The 8,397-nt window shown below is 40.6% G+C and overlaps 1 long non-coding RNA gene across 1 annotated transcript; it reads right to left on the reverse strand.

Annotated features, from left to right (window-relative positions):
- Nucleotides 1–6,140: 6,140 nt before the first annotated feature.
- On the reverse strand, nucleotides 6,141–8,023 carry LOC127913502 (uncharacterized). Its single transcript, XR_008085771.1, has 4 exons — nucleotides 7,962–8,023; nucleotides 7,546–7,615; nucleotides 6,327–6,388; nucleotides 6,141–6,194 (listed from the first exon to the last, which is right to left on the reverse strand). It is a non-coding gene; the product is annotated as an uncharacterized LOC127913502 (long non-coding RNA).
- Nucleotides 8,024–8,397: the final 374 nt, after the last annotated feature.

Raw genomic sequence — 8,397 nt, forward strand, 5'->3', positions numbered from 1 at the left:
TCCTGGGGCTCTGTTCATGAACACAAACAGACCCTACAGAGCCCCTGTCTAACTAACTCTCTCTGGTAATGGCTGTCACGCCCTGACCTAAGAGAGCAGTTTTATTTTTCTATTTGGTGAGGTCAGGGTGTGATGCGGGGTGGGCATTCTATGTTTTCTATTTCTGTGTTGTTTGGCCAGTGTGGTTCCCAATCAGAGGCAGCTGTCTATCGTTGTCTCTGATTTGGAATCATACTTAGATAGCCTTTTCCCAACCTATGTTGTGAGTTTTTGTTTTTGTGAAGCTCTTGTAGAGGAACGGTAGGTCGTTTTGTTTTTGTACAGCTCTTGTAGCCTACGGAACGGTACGGTCGTTTTGTTTTTGTACAGCTCTTGTAGGCAGAACGGTACGGTCGTTTTGTTTTTGTGAAGCTCTTGTAGCGGAACGGTACGGTCGTTTTGTTTTTGTACAGCTGTTGTAAACGGTACATATTTTGTTTTTGTACAGCTCTTGTAGCGGAACGGTAAAGCACAGCTCTTGTAGCGGAACGGCACGGTCGTTTTGTTTTTGTACAGCTCTTGTGAACGGTACGGTCGTTTTGTTTTTGTACAGCTCTTGTAAAGGTAGGTCGTTTTGTTTTTTGTACAGCTCTTGAAAGGTTGTCGTTTTGTTTTTGTACAGCTCTTGTAGCGGAACGGTACGGTCGTTTTGTTTTGTACAGCTCTTGTAGCGAACGGTAATCGTTTTGTTTTTGTACAGCTCTTGTAATGGAACAGAGATCGTTTTGTTTTTGTACAACTCTGTATAAAAATCGTTTTGTTTTTGTACAGCTCTTGTAGCGGAACGGTACATCGTTTTGTTTTTGTACAGCTCTTGAATGGGGCGTTTTGTTTTTGTAAAAACCCTAGTCAAAGCTCTTGTAGAAAAAGTTTTGTTTTTGTACAGCTCTTGTAGCGGAACGGTACGGTCGTTTGTTTTTGTACAGCTCTTGTAGCGGAACATCGGTCGTTTTGTTTTTGTACAGCTCTTGTACAATCGTTTGTTTTTGTACAGCTCTTGTAGCGGAACGGTACGGTCGTTTTGTTTTTGTACAGCTCTTGTAGCGGAACGGTACGGTCGTTTTGTTTTTGTACAGCTCTTGTAGCGGAACGGTACGGTCGTTTTGTTTTTGTACAGCTCTTGTAGCGGAACGGTACGGTCGTTTTGTTTTTGTACAGCTCTTGTAGCGGAACGGTACGGTCGTTTTGTTTTTGTGCAGCTCTTGTAGCGGAACGGTACGGTCGTTTTGTTTTCACTTTGTTATTTTGTTGCTGCTTCTCATTTAAATAAATATGACGCTGCTCCTTGGTCTCCTTCAAACACAAAAGCACATTACAGCCCAGGACAGCAGCACAATAAAGCTTTTTATTTTTATTTTAACAATTAGACCCAACCAAATCATGAGAAAACAAAAAGATAATTACTTGACACATTGGAAAGAATTTTCAAAAAAACAGAGCAAACTAGAATGTTATTTGACCACTGTGACTGACCCTAAACAGAGAGGACTCAGTGGCAGAATACCTGACCACTGTGACTGACCCAAACTTAAGGAAAGCTTTGACTATGTACAGACTCAGTGAGCATAGCCTTGCTATGAGTGGCTGCTGCCAACACACTGTCATTGACACTGACCCAACTCCAGCCATTTTAATAATGGGAATTGATGGGAATTATGTAAATATATCACTAGCCACTTTAAACAATGCTACCTTATATAATGTTACTTACCCTACATTATTCATCTCATATGCATATGTATATACTGTACTCTAGATCATCGACTGCATCCTTATATAACACATTATCACTAGCCACTTTAACTATGCCACTTTGTTTACTTTGTCTAACACTCATTCTATGTATATACTGTACTCGATACCATCTACTGTATGCTGCTCTGTAATCACTCATTCATTATCCTTATGTACATGTTCCTTATCCCCTTACACTGTGTATAAGACAGTAGTTTTGGAATTGTTAGTTAGATTACTTGTTGGTTATCACTGCATTGTCGGAACTAGAAGCACAAGCATTTCGCTACACTCGCATTTAACATCTGCTAACCATGTGTATGTGACAAATAAAATTTGATTTGATTTGATTTGATTTGCTATTGAGAAAGGCCGCCGTAGGCAGACATGGCTCTCAAGAGAAGACAGGCTATGTGCTCACTGCCCACAAAATGAGGTGGAAACTGAGCTGCACTTCCTAACCTCCTGCCCAATGTATGACCATATTAGAGAGACATATTTCCCTCAGATTACACAGAACCACAAAATAATTTGAAAACAAACCCAATTTGGATAAACTCCCATATCTACTGGGTGAAATTCCACAGTGTTCCATCACAGCAGCAAGATGTGTGACCTGTTGCCACGGGAAAAGATCAACCAGTGAAGAACAAACACCATTGTAAATACAACCTATATTTATGTTGACACTGTATATAGACATAATATGGCATTTGGAATGTATCTATTCTTTTGGAACTTTTGTGAGTGTAATGTTTACTGTTCATTTTTATTGTTTATTTCACTGTTGTATATTATCTACTTCACTTGCTTTGGCAATGTTAACATATGTTTCACATGCCAATAAAGCACTCAAATTGAATTGAATTTGAACTGAAAGAGAGAGATGAAAGATTGACTTCGAATGAACCAAATAGGACAAAGATCCAATCTAAATGCTGAATGCAGAGATGTTCAACACTGTATAAAAATCTAAATAATACATATAAAGCAGAATGGGGCCAAAACCCTTAGTCAAATAGAAAAATGAGTCATGAAATTATACAACAACTAAAAACATTCCATCTCAGCTCTACAATGTCAAGAGATGAAACAAGAGAAGAGTCCCCTCAGCCAACTGGTTCTGAGGCTCAGTTCACCCAAACCAACCCCATAGAGCCTCAGGACAGCACTCAGAACATCTGACCAAATCATCACAAAGCAAAAATAAAAATGTGTCACATATTTTGGAAAGACATCACAAAAGAATCTAAGTAAACTTCAATGCTATTTGTCTCTAAACAGACAGTACATGGTGGCAGACTATCTGACCACTGTGACTGATAGAAAACTGAGGAAAACACTGACTAGGTACAGACTCAGTGAGCACAGTCTGGCTATAATATTCTATAATATTTCCCATTTAGTTTTGTCTTTCTTACCACGTCATGTGTCTTCTCAGTTAGGTTGAGACTGGGCAATTTATATTTATTTAATGTACTAATGTACTGTAATATTATTCTCATTAATATTGTTGTTGTAGTTGCTGTTAATGGTAATCCCACTTCCACTAATACTATTATTATTGCTGTTGGTCACACCATTTATGTTATATGACTATTTTGACAATGTAAGTAATTGAGAAAGTCATTTAACTTGCCAATAAAGTATATTGAATTGAATTGAGAGAGATAGAGAGTCAGAGACAGAGACAGAGGGGAGAGGCAGAGACAGAGAGGCAGAGACAGAGAGAGAGGCAGAGAGGAGAGAGACAGAGAGGGAGACAGAGAGAGACAGAGAGACAGAGACAGAGAGACAGAGACAGAGACAGAGACAGAGAGAGAGAGAGACAGAGACAGAGACAGAGACAGAGTAAGGGAGAGGCAGAGAGGACAGAGAGACAGAGAGAGAGAGGCAGAGAGAGAGACAGAGACAGAGTAAGGGAGAGACAGAGACAGAGACAGAGACAGAGACAGAGATAGAGACAGAGACAGAGAAGAGAGACAGAGAGAGACAGAGAGAGAGGCAGAGAGAGAGAGACAGAGAGAGAGAGACAGAGACAGAGACAGAGGGAGAGAGGCAGAGACAGAGACAGAGACAGAGAGAAGGCAGAGAGAGAGACAGAGAGAGAGACAGAGTAAGGGAGAGGCAGAGAGAGAGACAGAGACAGAGACAGAGTAAGGGAGAGGCAGAGAGAGAGACAGAGAGACAGAGACAGAGTAAGGGAGAGGCAGAGAGGGAGACAGAGAGGCAGAGACAGAGTAAGGGAGACAGAGACAGAGACAGAGACAGAGACAGAGAGACAGAGACAGAGACAGAGACAGAGACAGAGTAAGGGAGAGGCAGAGAGGGAGTCTGAGAGATTTGTTGATCCAGGTGTGTATTGTAGCTTTGCAGCAGTATTGAAAGCAGACAGCTGAACCATCCTGCAGCTAGAGGTGCATCTCAAGAGGCCTTTTATAGAAAACAAACTTGTTTATTTTTTTCCCCCTGAAAATCAAATCAAGACTGAGGTCACCACCAACTTTAAGTTCTGGTCTTCATTTCTAGATTCTGTTCAGAACAGCTGAACTTCCTGCTCACGTTTTCTTTTTCAACAAGCTGTTGAAGATTTCAACGTGTAAGAGGTTAACAGTACTTCAGAAGACTGCTTATAAGATAGTTTCCAAGAGAGTGAATGAAATGAAGTCCTTGAGTCTAGTTGACTGATGGGATGAAAGAAGGGCGGAGAAAATGTTCATCTATGTTTCCCTCTCTGCAGCATACTGAGAGCGATGATATATTACTGAGGCCCCATGGGTAATTTCATTGGCAGGCCTGAACCACTGAGAGAGAGAGAGAGAGAGAGAGAGAGAGAGAGAGAGAGAGAGAGAGAGAGAGAGAGAGAGAGAGAGAGAGAGAGAGAGAGAGAGAGAGAGGGAGGAGAGAGAGAGAGAGAGAGACAGACAGACAGACAGAGAGAGAGAGAGAGACAGAGAGAGAGAGGGAGAGAGAGGGAGGGAGAGAGGAGAGAGAGAGAGAGAGACAGAGAGAGAGAGAGAGAGAGAGAGAGAGAGAGAGAGAGAGAGAGAGACTCAGGGGGAGGGGATGGGAGAGAGTTACAGAGAGAGTCAAAGAGTCAGACAGTGAGAGAGAAAGAAACATGGTATAGAGGAGATGGACTCAATCATGGACGCTCTTACTGGCAGTTGTAGGTGCTTTGCGTGATGTATTGTTGTCTCCGCCTTTTTGCCCTTTGTGCTGTTGTCTATAATAATGTTTGTACCATGTTGTGTTGCTACCGTGCTGTTGTCTTAGGTCTCTCTTTATGTAGTGTTGTCTCTCTTGTCATGATGTGTTTTGTTTTGTTCTATATATATATATATATATATATATATATACATATATGTACAGTTGAAGTTGGAGGTTTACATACACTAAGTTTGAGTTTGAGTCATTAAAACTTGTTTTTCAACCACTCCACAAATTTCTTGTTAACAAACTATAGTTCTGGCAAGTCGGTTAGGACATCTACTTTGTGCATGACACAAGTAATTTTTTCAACAATTGTTTACAGACAGATATTTCACTTATAATTCACTGTATCATAGTTCCAGTGGGTCAGAAGTTTACATACACTAAGTTGACTGTGCCTTTAAACAGCTTGGAAAATTCCAGAAAATTATGTCATGGCTTTAGAAGTTTCTGATAGGCTATTTGACAGTATTTGAGTCAATTTGAGGTGTACCAGGACATGTATTTCAAGGCCTACCTTCAAACGCAGTGCCTTGACATCATGGGAAAATCTAAAAGGCAGACCTGAAAAATGTCATTTAGGCCTTCACAACTCTGGTTCACGCCTGAAGGAACCACGTTCATCTGTACAAACAATAGTACACAAGTATAAACACCATGGGACAACGCAGCCATCATACCGCTCAGGAAGGAGACGCGTTCTGTCTCCTAGAGATTAACGTACTTTGGTGCAAAAAGTGCAAATCAATCCCAGAACAACAGCAAAGGACCTCGTGAAGATGCTGGAGGATACAACAGTATCTATATCCACAGTAAAACGAGTCCTATATCAACATAACCTTAATTGCTATATTGTAATTATTTTGCCACTATGACCGATTTATTGCCTTACCTCCCTTATCCTACCTCATTTGCACACACTGTATATAAACTTTTTCTATGTTATTATTGATTGTATGTTTGTTTATCTCATGTGTAACTGTGTTGTTGTTTGAGTTGTTGTATCTGTCACACTGCTTTGCTTTATCTTGGCCAGGTCGCAGTTGTAAATGAGAACTTGTTCTCAACTGACCTACCTGGTTAAATAAAGGTGTTCTCAACTAGCCTACCTGGTTAAATAAAGGTGTTCTCAACTAGCCTACCTGGTTAAATAAAGGTGTTCTCAACTGACCTACCTGGTTAAATAAAGGTGTTCTCAACTGACCTACCTGGTTAAATAAAGGTGTTCTCAACTGGCCTACCTGGTTAAATAAAGGTGTTCTCAACTAGCCTACCTGGTTAAATAAAGGTGTTCTCAACTAGCCTACCTGGTTAAATAAAGGTGTTCTCAACTGGCCTACCTGGTTAAATAAAGGTGTTCTCAACTGACCTACCTGGTTAAATAAAGGTGTTCTCAACTGACCTACCTGGTTAAATAAAGGTGTTCTCAACTAGCCTACCTGGTTAAATAAAAAGGTGTTCTCAACTGACCTACCTGGTTAATTAAAGGTGTTCTCAACTAGCCTACCTGGTTAAATAAAGGTGTTCTCAACTGGCCTACCTGGTTAAATAAAGGTGTTCTCAACTGGCCTACCTGGTTAAATAAAGGTGTTCTCAACTAGCCTACCTGGTTAAATAAAGGTGTTCTCAACTGGCCTACCTGGTTAAATAAAGGTGTTCTCAACTGGCCTACCTGGTTAAATAAAGGTGTTCTCAACTGACCTACCTGGTTAAATAAAGGTGTTCTCAACTGGCCTACCTGGTTAAATAAAGGTGTTCTCAACTGACCTACCTGGTTAAATAAAGGTGTTCTCAACTGACTTACCTGGTTAAATAAAGGTGTTCTCAACTAGTCTACCTGGTTAAATACAGGTGTTCCCACCTAGCCTACCTGGTTAAATAAAGGTGTTCTCAACTGACCTACCTGGTTAAATAAAGGTGTTCTCAACTAGCCTACCTGGTTAAATAAAGGTGTTCTCAACTAGCCTACCTGGTTAAATAAAGGTGTTCTCAACTGGCCTACCTGGTTAAATAAAGGTGTTCTCAACTAGCCTACCTGGTTAAATAAAGGTGTTCTCAACTAGCCTACCTGGTTAAATAAAGGTGTTCTCAACTGGCCTACCTGGTTAAATAAAGGTGTTCTCAACTGACCTACCTGGTTAAATAAAGGTGTTCTCAACCGACCTACCTGGTTAAATAAAGGTGTTCTCAACTGACCTACCTGGTTAAATAAAGGTGTTCTCAACTGGCCTACCTGGTTAAATAAAGGTGTTCTCAACTAGCCTACCTGGTTAAATAAAGGTGTTCTCAACTGGCCTACCTGGTTAAATAAAGGTGTTCTCAACTAGCCTACCTGGTTAAATAAAGGTGTTCTCAACTAGCCTACCTGGTTAAATAAAGGTGTTCTCAACTGGCCTACCTGGTTAAATAAAGGTGTTCTCAACTAGCCTACCTGGTTAAATAAAGGTGTTCTCAACTAGCCTACCTGGTTAAATAAAGGTGTTCTCAACTGGCCTACCTGGTTAAATAAAGGTGTTCTCAACTGACCTACCTGGTTAAATAAAGGTGTTCTCAACCGACCTACCTGGTTAAATAAAGGTGTTCTCAACTGACCTACCTGGTTAAATAAAGGTGTTCTCAACTGACCTACCTGGTTAAATAAAGGTGTTCTCAACTAGCCTACCTGGTTAAATAAAGGTGTTCTCAACTGGCCTACCTGGTTAAATAAAGGTGTTCTCAACTAGCCTACCTGGTTAAATAAAGGTGTTCTCAACTTAAATAAAGGCCAACTGGCCTACCTGGTTAAATAAAGGTGTTCTCAACTAGCCTACCTGGTTAAATAAAGGTGTTCTCAACTAGCCTACCTGGTTAAATAAAGGTGTTCTCAACTGGCCTACCTGGTTAAATAAAGGTGTTCTCAACTAGCCTACCTGGTTAAATAAAGGTGTTCTCAACTAGCCTACCTGGTTAAATAAAGGTGTTCTCAACTGGCCTACCTGGTTAAATAAAGGTGTTCTCAACTGACCTACCTGGTTAAATAAAGGTGTTCTCAACTGACTTACCTGGTTAAATAAAGGTGTTCTCAACTAGTCTACCTGGTTAAATACAGGTGTTCCCACCTAGCCTACCTGGTTAAATAAAGGTGTTCTCAACTGACCTACCTGGTTAAATAAAGGTGTTCTCAACTAGCCTACCTGGTTAAATAAAGGTGTTTTCAACTAGCCTACCTGGTTAAATAAAGGTGTTCTCAACTGGCCTACCTGGTTAAATAAAGGTGTTCTCAACTAGCCTACCTGGTTAAATAAAGGTGTTCTCAACTAGCCTACCTGGTTAAATAAAGTTGTTCTCAACTGGCCTACCTGGTTAAATAAAGGTGTTCTCAACTGACCTACCTGGTTAAATAAAGGTGTTCTCAATTTACTTACCTGGTTA

Source organism: Oncorhynchus keta, chromosome 3 (assembly GCF_023373465.1).
Source record: "Oncorhynchus keta strain PuntledgeMale-10-30-2019 chromosome 3, Oket_V2, whole genome shotgun sequence".
Classification (NCBI taxonomy): Eukaryota; Metazoa; Chordata; class Actinopteri; order Salmoniformes; family Salmonidae; genus Oncorhynchus; species Oncorhynchus keta.